General features: G+C 38.2%; 1 protein-coding gene across 1 annotated transcript in view; it reads left to right on the top strand.

Annotated features, from left to right (window-relative positions):
- Lhfpl3 (LHFPL tetraspan subfamily member 3) overlaps positions 1-15,816 on the top strand; it is a 330,738-nt gene that overhangs the window by 20,828 nt on the left and 294,094 nt on the right. The window lies entirely within an intron of this gene.

Genomic DNA, 15,816 nt, shown 5'->3' with positions numbered 1-15,816 from the left:
CTATGACTAACCTTGACTTGAAAAGATTTCAGAATTGTGTTTGTTTGCAAAGTATTTATGTGCTTTTATGATCTTTTCTACCTAACAAACAGACAAACCTACCAGGTCAGAAGCTATTGCATATAAAGCCAAGGTAATGAATTTATTTTTCAGAACAGAAGTCAGATAAGTAGGATTAAAAAAAAATCTTAATGCTGCCTAAAATGTACTTCTAGATTCAAGAAACAGTTTTATGAATTAAACTGTTAGTTTGTAATAATTTTTGACTAAATATGGAAAAAGAACCTCAAGTCTTTGGATACATTTGTTAACATTCTATAAGGATAAAGCCAACCAATCCTTTATCTGCCAAATAGGAAAGATTTGACTGCCAGGAGAATACTTGGGCATTTGCATGGCATGCTGACTTCCTGACCTCTTTTCCATTTGCTGTCTACATTCTAATAACTCCAGTCTATGGTTTTTATCTGTGTTAAGACCTAGTATACCTGGATGATTACTCCCTTCTCTTACTTATAAGAAAAAAAATGAAGTGTTACCTTATATTAATATTCTAAGCATACTTTTACATGTGAAGTTCTTACAGTTAAACTAAGTACATGGTAATAACTCCATAAATATTATCAGTAGTCTCCATATTCCTATCTCTGCTTTACCTAAGTATGTGCAGTGTTAACACATCTTTTACCTTACTGCAGATGTCCTGTTCTGTCCCTACCACTACATCTGCAACAGCTAATACACAGTACATTTCTCCTTTGGTGAGCACTGTTGCTTCTCTTAATCTCCCTAACTCACCATGTAAACTGGAGTTCCTCATCCTAAAAAAAAGTATTTAAAACATTGTGCTAGGTGCCAGGAGGTTTTATCTATTCATTGCAAGCATTTTATAGTCTAGAGGAAAGGCCTTTGAGTCAGAGGGCACTAAAGCCTGTTTCTCCAGGGATGGAAGTTACTACATAGTTTTCCATCCATCAGTCAAGGACAGATTTTGTGAACTCATCCCCAAGTTCCCAGATAAGCATTTTGGATCTAGTAGGCATGAATGGAATCCAGTTAAATCCAGCCATGAGTTTTTGGCGACTGTTCCAATAACAGTCAGGGTTTCCTAACTCCATTTAAAAACAGTCCAGAAAAACTACAAAGTTGGCAGGTGAGAGTGAATGAGTCTCCAACTGCCCTGGGTAAGTGCCTGCATTCAGTGGGGAGCCTGTGAGGGCTACCCAGGAAAGCTATTTAACCTCGGCAGATCAGAATGGCTCACAGTGTCTCCAATGAGGTTGAAATTTACTGATTTTTGTTTGCAATAGGTTTGCAAGGAAACATTAAATTCCTGACATGTTCATGAAAACAGATTTATTTTTTCATTTTATATTTTAAAATAGCCAGTATACCATGGACTAGCCTATGAGGAAGTGGAAAAGATTTAGCAATAGCTAATTTTAAACGTCTTCACATTTCAAAGCTACTTGTGTTTATAGGTAGGTGCAGGACTCAGGGGTGACTTGGATGTACTCCCCACCGTGTGATGTCAGAGGACACGAAATGGAACAAGAACAATGGGTGCAAGGCATCACCGTTTCCTTAAAACTTCTTAATATTCTGTCCTTGAATCACACTAATCATTTATAAACTTATTTTCCTTTAGGTTTTCTTTGGGGTCTATGTACCTGAAAGATATACTGATGAAATTATTTGTACTGATATAAAGATGGCAAATCCTGAATGGAAGGAATATTTGCAATGATAGTAACTCCTGTAAGATTAAATAATACCAATATTAACTATTATTATTATTATTATTATTATTATTATTATTATTTGTGTGTGTCCTGGGGCTTGAATTCAGGGTTTGGGTGTTGTCCTGAGCATTTTTGCTCAGTGCTGGTTTCACAGACATTTTGCCTCGGCTGGCTTCAAACCACGTCCTCAGGTTTCACCCTCCTGAGTAGCTAGGATTACAGGTGTGAGCCACTGGTATCTGGTTAAATAAAGAGTAATTCTTTATAGCTAAAACCTGCTTAGCTAATACCTTTTTTCTTCAGCAATACCTTACTAACCTGGAGTTAAATAAACCACAGTCATCAATCACCACAATAATAAAACATGTTGCTTCAAGGCATGAGAAGATCTGGGGAAACTTCAAATATGTAGCTTTTTTAAGGAACATCAGACTATACCAGCATAGTGGTGGTTGATATACCTATATATCTCATCTTTAGTTTTCATAATACTCCAACTTTCAGAGTCATTATGTGACTTGTTCAGAGCCATCTATCTGGCAAATGGAAAAGCAAGGGTTGATTCCATGTCTCTCTCTTAAAATTGTTTTTTCTTGTTAGTCCCTTTTATTCTTATTTTTCTCATTTCCCAGTTTTGCTGGCCTACTGCCAAGCCATTATAACAAATCTGTTGTGTGCCCTTTTGTTTGCCTGGATTCTTGTAAAAAATAAAAAAACAACCATAACACAAAGCTCCCCCGCCCTTTTGCCTTCTTGTGTTTCTTATTTCATTAAATAGAATGCTGCTGTAAATTCTATGTCTGTTATCTATTTGTTTTTTGAAGTCTCCATACTGTATGAGTTTTGCACATCCATCCATGTGGCTATATGTACCTGTAGTCTGTACACAAGCATTATATCTACTCCATCTAGCTGTCCACTACCACAGTGACAGACACCTAGATTGCTGCCATGTTCTATGTGGCTAAACGGCACCTGGCTAGGGGCATGCCACACATTCTCCACCAGTGCAGGGACACTCCTTCATCCCTGCAGCCCTACTTGCACTTAACTTTTCTCTACATTTATTCATGCTTTGAAAAAAAATGCATCTCTTCATATGTTGGTTGATCGAACTTTCAAATTACTAACCTGAACTATAATTTAGGTATGAAGGTCATGATCTGGGATGTGCCCATCACATATGTAAATTAAAACTTTCTACTGGCAACATTTGGAAAACATAAAGAAGGTAAGTGAGATGCATCTTAATAGTTTATCTTATATGTAAAGTTGATAATGTACCTTATTCAACTCATTTTAATTTATCCATGAGATTTTTGTGTTTTTTTCTTTTCATGCTGTCTTTGAAGTCCTAAGTATACAGAGCAAACTTTATTTCAAAGTACATTGGATGCTAACTTGTGTTTTTTTTTAAATGGAGACATTAAAATGCATTAATATCTTGATGCATCTATATATAGTGTATAATGTTCAAATTAGGGTTAATATATATTCTCAAATATTTTTCACTTCTTTATGGTAAAGTCATTCAAACCTTTTCTTCTGTCTTTTCCGAAACATTATGGTATGGTATTATTATCTTTAGTCATACCATTGTGCCACAGAAGGCCAGAACTTCTCCCATGTAACTACATATATTTCCTCCCCATTCTGCTATTCTCCCTAGCCTCTCCATCATCCTACTCTCAATTTTATGAAATCCAATTCCTTTTATTCTTTTGGCGGTGCTGGGGTTTGCACTCAGGGCTTTGTGCTTGTGCTAGGAAGGTGTCGTACTGGTCTCTCCCCTAAGATCAACTTTTTTTTTTTTTTTTGCCAGTCCTGGGCCTTGGACTCAGGGCCTGAGCACTGTCCCTGGCTTCTTCCCACTCAAGGCTAGCACTCTGCCACTTGAGCCACAGCGCCACTTCTGGCCGTTTTCTGTATATGTGGTGCTGGGGAATCGAACCTAGGGCCTAGTGTATCCGAGGCAGGCACTCTTGCCACTAGGCTATATCCCCAGCCCTAAGATCAACTTTTGAAAACATTTTTTCCATGTAAATGAGATCATGTGGTACTTGCCTTTTGTGCCTTGTTTATTTGTCTAACATAATGGCCTCCTCTCCCATCTATGTTAATGAAAATGATTTCATCTTTCTATGTCTGGAGAATAATTCACTGAGTATATATACCACATTTTCTTCATCCTTTCACCAGCTAATAGACAACGTACTTTCTACTTTATGGCCGCTGAGAATAGTGCTGCAATAAACATGGGAATGAAAGTGTCTCTTTCAAAGGACAAAGGATGAACCAACACAACAGTGATACAAGATAATATGTTGGACATTAACTGTACAACTGGGGGGGGGGCATAGGGAAGGGGAAGTGGGAGAAAAATGAGGGAGGAGGTAACAAGTTTGACAAGAAATGTACTCACCACCATATGTATGTAAATGTAGCCCTTCTGCACATCACCTTAACAATAAAATTAAATTAAAAAAAGAAAATGTCTCCGTGACATACTGATATTATTTCATCTAGATATATAGCCAATAGTGAGACTGTTGGGGTCATATGGCAGTTCTAATTTTAAGTTTTTAGAAACTTCTATATTATTTTTCATCATAGGTACATAAGTTACAATTTCACAGTGTGCCAAGTTTCTCTTTCCTCCACATTCTCACCAGAACTTGTTCTTGTTAGCATTTTTGGTCAAAAATCAGTTGCTTGTAGTTGATGTTCCATTGATCTTTGTGTTTGTTTCTATGTCAGTGTGTTTTGATTAGGACACTGGGTTTTCAAAAGTTAAAGTGAGTTAGATTACCTTTTACAAGTAAAATTTTGTTTGACAGAAAAAATTTTACACTGTTCATAAAATTGGGGGTGTGTTTGATGATCCAATAGTGAGCCCAAAATCTCTCTTACACTCTCTTTCCCTCTAATTCGTACTTGTTTATCATTCATGGCCATATAAAGATGTATTTTCTGTTTATGAATAGTCATGATAATAAGCCTTGATCTTATATTGTGTTTGCATTTCCCATTCCCCACAATATCTTCTCTTTGTTCTCAATATCTCTGTTTCCCCTGGCTTGTATGGTGTAGTTTTTTCACTTTATTACAGTAGGCTCTTTGGTTGTATGTATTCAGATTATCTACATCTCTGTTAAGATGTGACACAAGAACCAGTGTGGTTCTGTAGATACACTTGATAGATGGAGCAGTACCTAGATGGATGTTCTTTTCCCAGAGTCTATGCAACAACCAGAGAAATTTGAACTAATTTAGGCTTTAGCAGTCACAGTTGGACTCAATTAAAAAGTTATTCATATTTTGATGCTTTTTAAAACACCCACTATGTGTTTAGTATAGTTATATGATTATAGATAAAATATGGATTCCTGGACTTGAGGCAATCCTCAAGTAATAAAAAACAAAATACGGCTTCTTACTTATGATAATTTCTAAGCAAGAAGAATCTAGTTTTTAAAAGATAAAATTGTTTTGGTAGAAAAGCTGCCCTCCATTACTACCCCCAAAAGGATTTGACAGGTTCAGAGATAAGTATTGTATATTTTAAGCTGCTGGAGATATTCTTGGGCCTGAAACAATTGCAAAGCCTCCATTATCATTTAGGCACAATATTCTCTATTATCCATCTACCCAGGATAAATTAGCAATACATCTCAATATGTTGGTAATCTGACATAAGAATTAATTTGCCTATTTTACTGCATAAGAAGATCTATCATACATTCTCCTCTTAGAAGAAAATATATGATATAGATAGATATATTTTCATCTGGATATTATGGATATGGAACATTACACAAATACACCAAAATTAAGTGATAATGATATTGAATATGGTAGGCATTAATAACAAAGTGTGAAAGATTATTATACAAATGTGGCATGAGTAAAATGATCACATTAGGATATAGCTTTTAGGTGCAGAGGAAACATACTGTAACAAAAGCATGAACAAATGTGTTTCTTGTCACTTCAGTCACATTTCCTGGCTTGCTCAGCCTCAGCAAGGTAATGAGAAAGAGACAGAATGTGGATTCTATGCAATAAGGAGACCAGATTTTAAAAAATCTTGTTCCCTGCATCTTCTAGCTTTTGATGTTATCTATAGGCTTCCATTGACTCTATGGCCAGAAAAAGAGGTCCCTGTGTAGTTCAGTGAGGGCTAGTTTGAGGAATACATGACAGGAAAAAATCATCAAGAACATAGGAAGATAGGAGGTGCTGGTCCAGAGTCATCCTTTCCTGGGTGTTCTGAACCCCACACCCCCAATACCATTTTGTACCATTTCTAGTTTCATTCTGACCATGTGGTAGTTTAAAGAGTATCAGGTCTTTTACCTTAACTTTACTAGATCTGGGAACAGCGAGAGCTAGTGGCAATGGAGAAGCAAAACCAAATGAATTTAAAGGAAAGAAAGAAAAGAAAAATGAAGAGAAAAAGACCCAGTTCTGACCTAGGAAGATTAAAGGTGGACTCTCATTTCTCCCTACACTCCTAAGAAACCCACTTCATCAAGCAGTCTTCTGAAGACAAGGTGTTAATCTTACAGGATGCCAAAGATGAGTGATATATCCCTCCTACAATCTGTTTGGGAGGTGCGAACACACAGAGGATGAAAATCAAGAGTAAGAAGGTGCCAGATAGTCTCAAAGAAACACAGTGCTTCAGAAGTTTAATGGGAAGCCTGCAATTTAATTTGGAGATTTGGGTGTGAACTATGCAGTTGTTGGTCTTTGAAATAAGTTGGATTTCCACAAGCAAAGATGAACAAGGGGAAGAAAAATCAAGCTAGCCTGTCCTTTTATGGCAAGTACCAAGTGGTATTATACTGGCAAGATGTCTGGTGTTGCACTGCAAGTGGAAGGGTAAATAGCAAAGACACCTGCATGTCTGTGCCTCAGTACTGTGAGATGCTCTTTGCTTCCTTGAAAGGTCATGCACAGTATAGGCAGACAGCTACCAGGTTAGCAAATATGAATTGGAACCCAGGATGAAGGCAGGCCTTTTTTCTCTTCCTAATGACAGTTAATATTTATTCATATACTAGGATTATTGAAACATTATTAAAGACAACATCATCACCAACATCTTTAAACCAAACTGAATTTTGGATAGAGAACTTCAGTAGAGCAGAAACATTTGAATATTATGTTTTTAGAGCTCTGTGTTTTTTCCTTCCTGAATGGAAATTCAACCAAAGAAATGAAAGCATCAGGAGATACCTATGAAGACATGTATTTCAGGGAATTGGCTTACAATATTGTGGAGACAAGCTAGGGAAGTTTGAAATCCATCGTGCAAGCTGTCAGAAAAAGTAGACGATAACTTTAGGCAAGAGCTGAAGCTGCTATCCACAGACAGAATTTCTTGTTCTTCATCTTTAGAGGATTTCTTTTTTGTTTTGCTCTTAAGATTTTTCCAATTGCTGGCCCAGTGTGCTAGATATGCATATAATTCAAGCTAGGTGGGAGACCGAGATAGTAGGATTGTGGTCTTTGGTCACCCTGACCAAAGCTCAAGATCATATCTCAAAAATAAACTAAAGCAAAAATTGATGTGTGTGTGGGGGCATGGCTCAAGGAGTACAGGGTTTACTTAGAAAGTTTAATTTAAGCCTCAGTACTGCAAAACTAACCAAGACAAACAAACAAGCAAACAGTACCTCAGAAAAAAGCAATAAAGGGTGTAGTTCTGTGTAAAATATACTATATACTCATCTGAAATAGCCTGGTGAAAATCCTTGATGCAATTGAAACAGGCTCTGTTGAGGAGGGGGGGCAAGCCTAGAAGGTGAATAAGGATGAATATGAATGAAGGAGTTTGTATATATGAAAATAGAACAATGGAACCTGTTGAAATTGTTTTTTAAAGAGGAGAGGATGAAAGGGTTAGACAGAGGGGGTGAGTTTAATCAAGATACATTGCATGCATATATGGATATGTCAAAATGAAATCCCCCCTACATACACATGTATGTCTGTTTGTGTGTATAATAATAGAAATTATTAAAAAGTAAATCATTTTAAAACTTATTATGGACTCTAATCACATTTGTGAAATACCCACAAGGCATCACTTAGATTAATGTTCAGTTGAATAACTAGGCCTATTGCCTATCCAGATTGACACATGAATTGGACCATTGTATGTCCATCAACAACCCAGATGTTAGAGAATAAGGACAGGTAATATAGGAGAACTGGCAACGTCTGCAATGACAGAGGAGAATAAGTCAAAGCTACAAAGGGCCACATGTTATCTGGGGAATGCAAATGCACTGGAGAGCTGTGGTTGCCAAGAGCTTGGGGGCAAGAGACTATGATAAGTGGCTGCTTAATAGTATAAAGTTTCCATTTAAGGATGATGAAAATGTTCTGGAATCGGATAGTGGTGATGGCTGCACAAGAACTTTATGAATGTACTTAATGCCTTCAAATTGTACAATTTAAAATGATGAAAATGTGAATTTTATACTATATATGTGAATCATAATAAAAATCAAATTGTATTTGATTTGACTAGAGTGGGCCTGAAATTGGAATACTGTGTGTGTGTGTGTGTGTCCGCGCGCGTGTGCGTGTGCACACGTGCACTAGTCTTGAGTCTTGAACTCAGGGCCAGCTTTTGCGCTCAAGGTGCTAGTGTTCTTCCACTTGAGTCACAGCTCACTTCTTTTGATAGTTCAGTAGAGATAAGAATCTCACAGATTTTCCTGCCCATTCTGGCTTTAAACTGTGATCCTCAAATATCAGCCTCCTGAGTGGTTAGGATTGCAGGCGTGAACCACTGGCACCTGGCTGGAACACACTTTAGTTTAGACGTGTTGGTGTGTAATTTAAGAGTGGTAATTTGTGTTTACCTTTACTTCAGCAATGAGTCCAGTTACTTCTTCACAAGCCAGGCTTAGTTATCTATACATCTATATTGACATTGTTCAAGCCTGGTCTTTTGAGTGTCCAGCTTATAAAATGAGGGCAGAGGCAGGTTCCCTGTAGACAGCTTGACAGTGTGCTGAGTAATAAAAAGAAGACAGGATTCAATAGCTTTCATGGAACTGGTTATGGAGATCTTTAGCTTTAAAGGGTTTTTGCTTAAAGTGTGCCAGTTGGGAGGTTGATCATGAATCTCTGGCTTGTCAGAAAGAAAAGAGATTTAGCTGATGTATTGTACTTGAGTTCCTGGGAATATTTTACTGGAATGCTCTTTTCTTCTTCATAAATTCTTTTCAGTCTTGCTCTTTATTGAGAGCTGTGATGTGTGGATCTTTTCCTTTGTGTATAGCACAAGTTCTCACTCTGAGTATGGTAGGTGTCAGTGTAATGATCCTCCTGCAATGGTGACAGTTCACAGAAATGTTTTTCAAATTGGTGCTACTGACAGACATGTGTGTGTCCCCAAGTAGATTTATGGGTCACCAAGCAAACAGCTCTGACAGTGCCCTGGAGCCAGGGAATGAAATGACTTTCCCCTGGAAGAGGATACATGAGGCAGAGCTGCACGGGAAAGCCAGCCTCTCAATGTTTTTGTGCCCCACGTTCCTCTTTCTCAACTATAAACAACATGCTGCATGGTTAGTGCGCTTAATACCAGAGATTCCTCCCTGTGAATATCCTCAGGTCTTTTAAAGGTAACATTAACTATTTCAAACTCAAGGCTTTTTCTTACTGGCAGCAGTGTGAATTCAGATAAGTGAAAGAATCTTTTGGAAGTACTATGTTAGCCTTTATGTATATCATTTTAGAAGTTAAAAGGAAACTTAAAATTTATGATTAACTTGTCCTATATGTCATTGTTAACAGATTGCCGCAATTAAGAGACACATTTAAATGAAATTAATTTTTTCATAGGCTAAAATGTTTTATTTATAAAAGGGACTGATTGTGGGATCTTATTCACAGCATGCTTATTACCTAGATTATGACAGCTGTGACATAATGCATATCAAGTCATTACATTGAAATTAATTTTTGAAGCATGCATACTCCTAACCAAATGGCTTAATAAGTATGTAAAAAAGCTCAGTATAATTTGGTGTAGTCTTCTGTACAAAATTGATAGAGCTTAATCTTCTATCTTGGACATCCTTTAATGTATGCTGGTCCTTGAGCCCTTATGTATGCACATAAAGGCACACACATGGGAAACTTTGATCTGTGTGGGAAGGATGAATTCTGCCCAACTAACTGTATCTACCAGTGGGCTCAGCCCAGGGGCCAATGATCTCTATTAGATTCATCTGGCATATCTCTCTAGCACACCTATTTAAAGATAATTGTTTATAAATGTAATGAAGTATGTTGGGTGAATAAGATCTGGCAGACATTCCAAATGTATGTTTTTATTTTTTCTAACAATTCTGTACAGTATGTATTAAATCATAAAACTGATACTCAGAGAGCAACTTTTCCCCAAGAGTGGTAGAGTTGGCTTCAAACCCAGAACAAGATAATTCTCAAGCCTTGCCATTTTTCATTGCTCCATACTGACAAGGACTTTCAGAATGGTTAGCCACAGGGCTAGTCACAGGAAGCAGGACATACGACACCTAAAGTTTTAATGGGACCGGGCAGGTGATTCTGGAAAACTAGCCATAGTAAGTAATTTACCAGAAGCGCTCTCATTCTCTCTTAAACACAGTTTAAGCATAATCTTCTCTTTGGAACCTGGCATTGTAGGTTACTGTGCTCTGCAGTTTGCTATGTCTCCTGTGCCTGTGTGTACCTGTCTGCATGTCTGTAGTTGTATTTGCCATGCTTTATTGTTCTTTGCCTGGCACAGAATCTGGCATACAGTAAGACCTAATGAATTAATCAGGCAAAGGCGTCCATGTACATTGAAGAGAACTAGAGGACCAGAGGGAGGGGACTGGGCAGTGAAGTGAGAAGCCAGAGAAGAGCTTGGAAGAGCTTGGAGGACTAGGAGATGAGCCTTCTTTTTCAGGATTTGCCTTAGGGTCAACCAGTCAACTCTAAAATTTGCATGAAGGGACAGACAAGAAGAAAAAGCCCAGGCTTTCTAGCCATTGTAGGGAAAATCAGTTTTTTTCCCCTAAGTAAGCCCTGCCCTGTTTTATTTTCTACCTTATTTGCATATTTATATACATTTATTTATCTTCCTGCCCAAGGTGTAAACAAAGAAAAATTGTAGAGAAAGATGTCAGAGGAGAGGAGAATCAGCAAGATCATTGCTCTGAAGACTCATATCCTGCAGTAACTTCTAAGTCAAGGATCAGCAAGCTTGCCCACAGGCCAAATTGTAGCCTGGTTTTATGTAACTCTACAAAACCTGAGTTTGCAATGGTTTGGGGTTTTGTTTTGTTGTTTTTTTGTTTTGTTTTGTTTTGTTTTCTGCCAGTCCTGGGGCTTGGACTCGGTCTGAGCACTGTCCCTGGCTTCCTTTTTTTCAAGGTGAGCACTCTGCCACTTGAGCAACAGCGCCACTTCTGGCCTTTACTATATATGTGGTGCTGAGGAACCTAGGGCTTCATGTACACAAGGAAAGCACTCTTGCCACTAGGCCATATTCCCAGCCCTGCAATGTCTTTTTTATTTTATTTTATTTTATTTTACATTTGTTAATGGTCAAAAAAATTCAAAAGAAGTCTTTCATGGTCTCTGAAAATGATATGAAATTCAGATGGTAGTGTTCATAAATACAGTTTTATTAGACCCACACCAATTAACTAAATGGTTTTGCTATCATTGCTTTTCTGTTTTAAAGGCAGAGCTGGATGATTGTCACAGAAACTGTATGTCCACAAGCCCCAAAATTTTTTCTATATAACTTTTTATGAAAAGTTGGCCAATCACTGCTCTAAGCCATAATAGTGACCCTCCATTTAAAGTTGGTGGGAAAACAGAATAACATTGTTTGCATTGTTTCAGGAGCTGTATGAATTGATTATATTTATAGATTCTGGTTGATTTTTTCTGTTACTTTTATCTGCATTTGTTTTGAGGACCTAGAAAATGTGTACATAGTGAAGGTACATTCTGAATAAGGCTGGAAGATAACTTGTGGTTTATTCTGGAAATGAAACCAATTTTTCAATTGCTTTTGAACTTGACCTCTCCGAATGAGAGATGGAGGGGAAGGGGCACATAGGTAATCACAGTCTCCAGTCCCATGCTACCCCCAAGCTTCCCTGAGGAATAATGAGATAATATATAGGCAGCATTTGAGCTTCTTGGGGAGAGGCATTCCACAAATATAAGGCATCATCATTAATAACACATCTCTGATCTTCGACTCACAAAATAATAGGTTTGAAGGAAAATCATTTAGATATGAGATTAAAGACATATTTGTTATAGATCCAATGTGTTAAGAGACTAGTAATATGGTAATCATGGAATAATGAGAGAGATGATTTTGATTTCAAATACATAATTGTTTCCATTCTTGAAGAGAGAAACTAGTTTCACCTTTCCTCACAAAATCTAAGATACAGGAATAACTGTGATCATTGGTCAGAAATCTCTTTGGGGCCCTCTAGATCAACAGTTATGTTGTCTAAGCATTAGGGAGTATAAATATAAGTGATGGGAAAATGATCCCAGAGGTTTGTCTCTGCCCAGCCAAACTTTCTTGTTCCCAACTTCGACAAGGACTTGAATGCAGGTAGCTTATTTGGGAGATGTTCCTCAGAAACAGAAGTTGTGAGCAGGAAGAGTAAGAAAGTGAAGAAGAAAAGCTCAGAAAGTTTGTGTCCCTGGACAGAATAGGATCCATCTGCTAGGAAGCCTGTAAGGCACTGTGTAGAACTGGCCTCATATTGTAAGAAAGCTGGAATTAGTGGACTCACCATGTGATAAAAATAGCCACGTCCAGAATTTGAAGCCACACATAGTTCAGAAATTCTACCAAAAAAGTTTTGTTGAATTCCAGAAGCAATCAAGAAAGGTATGCATGTATACAGAGGAAGCTGAGATTTTAGTACAAGTTGTACCAAATCACTTAGCTTGCAAGTGTTGGGCCTAGGATGCTGACCCATCTCTATCTAACAGCAAAGCCCAAGCAATTTTCTCCATGTTATGTAAGAATGTAGTTGACCCTTCATCAGTTTACATGTTCATGCTGTTTTCTTTAATGTTTAAGTTGTCCTAATAATAGTGGAAAGATTGCTGTACTCTGGGGATTTGGGCTGCAGTTCAAGTAATCCTTATCTCAGTGACTCAGTCACAACTTCTCTTCATAGGTATACATGATGAAGTAGCTCTTGGCCGGTATGACTGTCACCTAGATATCTAAACTGATGGAGCAGCCATTGTCCCCTGGTGCTGGGGTCCACCTTGCAAGCAGGGCACTTTTGGCATTCACTTTTAGGAGTTATGCAAAGGCAAAACTTGAATGTACATGACCTTGAGTGGGAACTTTTAACTTCTAACATAGACCAGGCCCTGCCATCTAGAGCATTGTTGCATGGTGTGGTAGTGAGAAGTGTGACTGGGGTTTTTCTGTTCACATTTCATTGAGAAAGCAGGAAGGGCTCTAAATATTGGTGAAGAATAATAAAGCTTCCCAGAATAGGACTGATTTAATTAATCTTCACAAGGCTTCTGTTTTCTTGCTAATAGGGTCACAAGTTTAAGCTATTTAGAAGATCATCATGACTTAGAATATACTTAATTCAAATGTTGACTTTTCCATGTGTCCTTATGCAAATTCAGAGTAGCCCAGTGCTGGGGCTGCAGCTTTTTCTATTTGAGAATTAGAAGGAGAATAATAAGGATGTTGTTCTTTAAAAATGCTCACCCTATAGCCAACCATACCAAACCAATCTTAAGGTTTATGCATTTACTAGATCATGTGGGAAGCAGAAGAGAGACCAAGCCACAATGATTACTCTACGGTTTCAGCTGTCCTTGTAATAAAAGTGACTGACCCTAGGCATGAATTGATAATACTACAGCATAGTGATGGAAGGTGACTTAAATAAGTAGCTGACTTTTTCAACATGTGGCTCAGTAACTTGTTGTGGGTCTCATACTGTCTGCAAGCTGTAAATTCAACCCTAGTATGTGTGAAAGGAACATTAACCATTAATACACACACACACACACACACACACACACGCACACGCACACCTTTCAAAGATGCACTATGGGAAGAAAAATGTCTTTGATCAAAGGGCTACAGGGCTGGTAGAAGACATTAGATTTTCATGTCTGTTTACCCTGATTATAAATCTAAAGACTCTGGATTCTACCAAATTCCTACTTTTCTCTTAAAGGAAAATTCTAGGGAGTTAGGGGGACATTGTAATATGATCAGGGTTAGATTTAGGCACTGGAGAAGAGACAGATTGTTAGGAGGAAGAGCATGGTAGTGAGCTGAAAACCTGCTGCATCTTTGTGTGCATGAACTTATTGTCTAATCATGGACAGGTCATTTAACTTGGCTTTCTTGACAATTCTAACTCTAAAACTGATAGTGAAAATTTAAAAATCATCATTGAGCTCAAAGAGATAGCAGGCTGGAGAAGTTTCTGTTTTAGGCTTTAAATGATGTTAGAATATTTAGAATGAGAGGAGTCATTTGGGAGAGATACTGAAAGTGCAAGAGTAAGGATCTGTGACACAGCAGAGTGGGGAACGGGATGGGTAAGACATGGGGGTGAGGATGCTTTCCTTCTGAGACAGACAGGAATGATAAGGCTACAGTGGGGACAGAGACTGTGGTCTTTTTAAGGTTGTGAGGAGGTGGATGTAGCATTAAGATGAAACACCTTCCAGATTGGTCATCTGCCTTGAATGTGCTGGCAGGAAGGGCAGGTGAGCATATTGAGGAATGAAGGAAAGCTTTGAAACCAAAGTGTGTGGAAAATGATAAAGGGAGTTAGTTACCAAGAGGGGAATACAAACAATTTAAATCCCAGGAAAGACTTAGATGAGGTGGAACAACAGGAATTATAGTGGAATAATTGACATGACATATTTTTATAACTGGATATGGCAGGATCAGGGATGAGGAAGACCCTATCAATACTAGGGTTTGTACTCTGGCACTGAGCCATACCTCCAGCTCTTTGTTGACTGGTTATTTTTGAGTTTAGGTTTCTCTTTGTATCCAGATGAGTGCCTGGATCACATGTGGTCTACTTAGATTAGTCCTATTTTCATAGCTGGAATGATAAGAGTCTGCCACTACACTCAGATTCTTCTATTGAGATGAAATTTTGTGGTATTTTTTCCTCTCAGCTGGCCTAGAACTAAGATCCTCCTGCTCTCAGCCTCCTAGGTTAGCTGGGATGACCAGAACACACCACCACATCCAGTTATTGATGGAGAAAGGGGTTCACATGTGTAACTTGGCTAACCTCAGACACCAGTTCTCTCAATCCCAGCTTTCCGTGTCTCTGGAGTGATACGTGTGAGCCAGCAGGGTATGGTTGAGGAAGACTAAAACATAAAATAAGCTATATTGGAATGATCTTGACTTATCATATTGCAACTTGGCTTAGAAGGAAACAAAGGGAGTTTAAATTTCCCTGCAGTCTCATTGAGGGAGAAGAGAAGATTCCTTCACTATAGTTGTGGGGAAGATGGAAGGAAAAGATTTAGACACTAAGAGGATACTGAAGGTCAGACTGTATTCAGTGATGATGAAGCCCAAGAAGTAGAGGCCTGTGAGTGATTGAAAGGCAGAGAGAATTACATTCTCTCTTTGAGGCTATTGAGGAGCTAGACTGTGAGCTCTTTAAGGAAAGTCCAAGGTCGTCTTTTTTTTCTTTATTGTGAAAGTGAAGTACAAAGGGGTTACAGTTTCATACGTAAGGCAGTGAGTGCATTTCTTATGCAACTGTTACCTCCTCCTTCACTTTTCTCCCACCTTCTCCCCTGCCCATTTCCCTCCCCCTTTCTCCATGAGTTGTACAGTTGGTTTACACCATATAGTTTTGTTAAGTATTGCTGTTGCGTTGGTTCGTCTTTTATCTTTGTCTCTCCATTTTGATGTTCCCCTTCCCTTCCTAGTTCATGATCATCTTTATTTTGGCCTCCTCCAGCTCCTACTATGTTATCAGGAACAGTGGATGTCCAGGAAATCCTTCAGGTT

This window comes from Perognathus longimembris, chromosome 2 (genome assembly GCF_023159225.1).
Source record: "Perognathus longimembris pacificus isolate PPM17 chromosome 2, ASM2315922v1, whole genome shotgun sequence".
NCBI lineage: Eukaryota > Metazoa > Chordata > Mammalia > Rodentia > Heteromyidae > Perognathus > Perognathus longimembris.
This window is presented reverse-complemented; position numbering and strand designations above follow the sequence as displayed.